Source organism: Mus caroli, unplaced genomic scaffold (genome assembly GCF_978045245.1).
Source record: "Mus caroli unplaced genomic scaffold, Mus_caroli_1 scaffold_4, whole genome shotgun sequence".
Lineage (NCBI taxonomy): Eukaryota > Metazoa > Chordata > Mammalia > Rodentia > Muridae > Mus > Mus caroli.
This window is the reverse complement of record NW_028227259.1, coordinates 98,748,206-98,753,452: the sequence shown is the minus strand read 5'-3', so window position 1 is coordinate 98,753,452 and position 5,247 is coordinate 98,748,206.

The following is a 5,247-nucleotide window of genomic DNA, read 5'->3' as shown; positions in this document are numbered from 1 at the left end:
TTAATTGATTTCCAGACTGGGTGTACAAGTTTGCACTCCTACTAGCAAAGGAAGAGAGTGTTCACCATGCTCTATACTCTAGTCACCATGAACTGTTGCCCTTCTAAAGGGAGTAAAATGAAATCCCAGAGTCATTTTGATTTGGATTTCCCTGATGACTAAGGATTTTGAACATTTCTGTAAATGCTTCTCAGTCATTAAATATTCCTCCGTTGAGAATTCTAACTACCTATGGGCCCCATTTTAAAAATTTGGGTCATTTGGTTTGCAGGTGTCTACTTTTTAAATTTTTTTCTTTTCTTTTTTTTAAAATTAGGTATTTATTTCATTTACATTTCCAATGCTATCCCAAAGTCCCCCACATGCTCCAACTCCCACTCCCCCACCCACCCACTCCCACTTCTTGGCCCTGGCTTTCCCCTGTACTGAGGCATATAACGTTTGCATGACCAATGGGCCTCTCTTTCCACTGATTACTGACTAGGCCATCTTCTAATACACATGCAGCTAGAGACACGAGCTCTGGGGGGTACTGGTTAGTTCATATTGTTGTTCCACCTATAGGGTTGCAGACCCCTTTTGCTCCTTGAGTACTTTCTCTAGCTCCTCCAGTGGGGGCCCGGTGATCCTTCCAATAGCTGACTGTGAGCATCCACTTCTGTGTTTGCTAGGCCCCAGCATAGTCTCACAAGAAAGAGATGACAGTGGAGAAGGTAGAAGGAAAGTGGAACAGAAGCATGTGGCCTGGAGAAACTGCAAGTTATAAGGGGTCTCATAGATGGTGAAGATGGTAGTGTAGTGGTAGATCTGCCCAATCTAGGCAAACAGCTTGTATTTATATTAATTGAGTTGCGTTTTCATTGCTGTGGCATGTTTGGATTAGAGGATTACCAAAACAGCCTTAAAAAAAAAGAAATTAATAAATCCCTTCAAGTAGTATGGGAAAATACAATGAAACGGGTCAAGGAAATGAATAAAACTGTTCAGGACATAAAAATGGGAATAGAAGCAACAGAGAAAACAAACTAAAGATGGAAAACATAGGGAAGAGAATAGGAACAACAGATGCAAGCATCACCAATAGAATACAAGAGATGGATGAGAGAATCTCAGGTGTAGGGATACAATAGAAGAAATTGATACACCTGTCAAAGAAAATGTTAACTCTGAAATATTCTTGACACACATGTCCAGGAAATTTGGGCATTATGAAAAGAGCTAAATTAAGAATAATAGAAATAGAAGGTGAAGAGTCCAAGATCCAAGGCCTAGGAAATATTTAACATAATCATAGAAAAATTCCCTAACATAAAGAAAGGGATGCAAGCCAGGCATGATGGCACACACCTTTAATCCTAGCACTCGGGAGGTAGAGGAGGGTGGATTTCTGAGTTTGAGGCCAGCCTGGTCTACCTATACAGAGAAACCCTGTCTCGAAAAAACCCAAAAACCAAAACCACTACCACCACCACCAACAACAACAACAAAGAAAAACGAAAAGAATGAAAAAAAGAAACAAGAAAGGGATGCCTATAAACATACAAGAAGCTTACAGAACACCAATTAGATTGGATCAAAATAATGGTCCTGGCACAAAAGCAAAACACCAATTGTACAGAACAGAGAAAGAATATTAAAAAACTGCAAGGGGGTAAAATAACATACAAAGGCAGACCTATCAGTATTACACTTGACTTTTCAACAGAGACTCTAAAAGATAGAAGGGCTGGACAGATGTCTTACAGCTTCTATGGACTGCAGATGCCAACATAGACTACTATCCCTAACAAAACTCTCAATCACCATAGATGGAAAAATAATTTTAAATAATATCTATCCAGAAATCTAGACCTACAGAAAATTTCAGATGAAAATCTGCAACCCAACAGGTTAACTACACTCAAAAAAATATCACAGGATATAATTCCATTACAGCAGAGCCAAAATAAGGAAAGCACACACAACCCCCACCCACAACACACACCCAGAAGGAAGTTGACTGCTGAACTTTACCAGGTCCAAGGTGGGCAAATCCTTCATAATTCCTGCTTCACACACACACACACACACATACACACACACACACAAATCTCTCATACTGGGCCACAAGACTTAAGATGGATAGTTCAATATTATAGAGAAATTTTTGGTAGTTCTCCATGTAGCCAGCTGTCATTTCTGTAGTTTTAGAAGCTGCTTGCTCTGCACTTTTTGCATGCTAAGGTAATATTCCTTCTCACATTTCTGATGAGGTTTAAGACTAGATGCTATAGTCTCACAATTAAGCTTAAGATATTTAGGATTTAACAATTTTTTTAACAAAATATTTTGAGGTCTAAGTAGATTTTTTTTTCAGGATGACAACTGCAAGCTATGATAGAAAATGAGTTAAGTACAGGACTCTGAACTCAACGAGAGAGGATAGAGAGTACAGTACATTCTCCAAAGTTGGCTAATACAAATGGACTGGATATTATGACTAATTCTTACCTGATAGTTTTCATAATTTTTTCATCATTGTTCTTATTGTATAGTTATAAGAATCAAGTCTTTTTTTAGACTAAAGGGGGGATATTGGAGGAGGCTCTTGTTTAGATGCTGATTTCTGTATCTTGAGAACTGGTTACAGTCTAGACACAGGAATTATCATGAATATTGAACCATTTCCTGTATCATTGTGGTATAAAAATGCTCCCCAATTACTTCTGTGTGGGAAGCCACATGTGCTGTTGCAGGGTGGCACAGGCGACTGCTGGCCACCACTCATAAGTTTGGGCAAACAACCAATGCATACTTATGCAGTAAAGTTTTTTCGCCAAAACACTGCCTGGCCAGGGCATGATAATGAGGCTCTGCAAAGTACTAAGAGAGTTAACCAATCAGATGTGAGACATGCAAATGAGGTATGTTAATGAGGTTTTGTGAGGTACTGAGAGAGAATAACCAATCAGATGAGGAACATGCAAATGAGGTAGAATGCACAACCAATCCTTATATAGGCCTCTCCTAGGCCTATATAAGCAGCACCAGTTCTGGGCTTGGGGTCTCTTCACCTCTACAATCAAGCTCTCCCAATAAACGTGTGCAGAAGGATCCTGTTGCAGTGTCGTTCTTGCTGGCAAGTCGGATGTGTGCAAGAAGTGGTGCTGAGAAACCCAGGAAAAGAAACATCTTCAGGCACGAGCAAAGATCCCATGCTACAGGGAGGGTTCAGAACTGCATCACGGGGAAGGAGCGGTTAATGAAGTGTTCTTGCAAAACAGACTGCTGAGAAGGATCCGGCGTGGATTCAGAACTCTTCAGCTGGAGAACGGTGGTACCGGTAAGTATAAAGAAAATAATGTAAGTCTCTGAGAGGTATGCTTTCTTACACAGTAGGTCCGGTAATTGTTGCTGGGTTTGGGTTGAACCAGCTGTTAAGGAAGGGCAGTGACTTTGCAGGAGTATCAGGAAGGCATATCAGAAACAGAGAGAAAGGAAAAAGAAGACGCGCACAGAAAATTAAGTAACTTAAGAAATATAAAAAGAGAAAAAGAAAGGAAGCTAAAAAATAAAAATACAAAGGATAATATAAAATATAAGATATGAAGGATAATATAAAAAAATGACGAACAAAAAATTAAGTCAATTTACCCTCCTCTCGAGGACTTTGATTAAAGAGGCAGCATTCATCAAAGCTTAAAGATAGCTCTCAGGGAAAGAGGAGTAACTATTAGAAGCAGCCACTGTGCAGAATTCCTAGAAGAAGGCAAAAAAATGAAAATAAGCTATTTCAGAGCCCTCCTAGGGACTGAAGGAAAACGGGAGATGTCCTGCTTCCTCTCTGGCTCCTATGGAGAGATTTTTAGTGCTGGATAGGATATCTGTGTCCCTTTGAGACATCAAGTTCTATTCCCGTCTATTGTCTGTTTTTGGTGCACCAAATTGTCTATTTGTCTGTCAATTCATATTTGTTTTTGTTTGGGTGATTGAATGATTGTTGTTCTGTGTTTCCTGTTGAAAAATATAAAAAGCACTCTCAGTCTGAACAGCAGATACTGATAAGTTAGCTCCACAGTGTCTGGGAGTCAAGTACAGCTGAAAAAGCCCTGCTAAAGGCCTATTGCAAATGGAGCTCTTAAAGGGGCAGGCAGCCTTTTGCTTGTAACAGAAAGTTAGCTTAAAATTGGAAACTCAAGGTTGGAGTCATTCTAAACAACATGAACGAACCCAAGAAAACAGGTCATATGCAAAAGCAGTGTACAAAGGGTAGAAAGAGTAGGTTTGAAAAGAAAGTACATATCTTTACAAATAGAAGGGAAAACCTTTCAAGGTATAATGGATACAGGAGTGGATAAAAGCATTCTATCCAGTAAATTATTCTCAGAAAAGCAAGGAAATAATGAAAGGAATGAGATATATACCTGGACTAGTTCTAGGAAAAAAAAAAACTTACAAGGTAGAATTTCACCAGTTAAAGCCACAGTGAAAGCAGATAAGAAAGGGCTGGGGTTTTTCTAGGGGCCGCTGAGGAGCCTTTGCCCATTCCATGGTGTACGGAGGACACGGTGTGGGTGCCTCAGTGGCCTTTACCCTCTGAGAAGTTAAAAACAGCTAAAGAGTTAGTACAAGAACAATCAGACCTGGGGCATGTGGAACCCACACAGTCACCCTGGAATACCCCTATTTTTGTAGTAGAAAAGAAGTCAGGTAAATGGAGATTGTTACATGACCTCAGAGCCATTAATGCACAAATGCAAGTTATGGGTCCTGTACAAAGAGGACTCCCCCTACTTTCAGCTCTACCTAAGGATTGGAGAATTATAGTAGTAGATATTAAGGATGGTTTCTTATCTATTCTATTAAATAAGAAAGATAAACCTAGATTAGCATTTACCCTACCTTCTGTTAATCATATGGAGCCTGATAAAAGGTATCAATGGCAAGTGTTACCCCAAGGAATGGCAAATAGCCCTACCATATGTCAATTATATGTAGGAAAAGCTTTACAACCAGTTAGAGATGGGTTCCCCTCCTTAAAAATTTGACATTATATGGACGATATTGTGATTTGTAGACCTAAAGAAGAAAGTATACAGCAAGCTTATGGCTTGCTTAATGAAACTTTAAAAAATAATGTCTTGATTATTGCACCAGAAAAAGTACAGCAGTCTAATGTTAGTCAATTTTTAAGGGCCACTATTACTTTACGGAGTGTCACCCCACAAAAGATTAGTATAAGAAAAGATCATCTAAAGACATTAAATG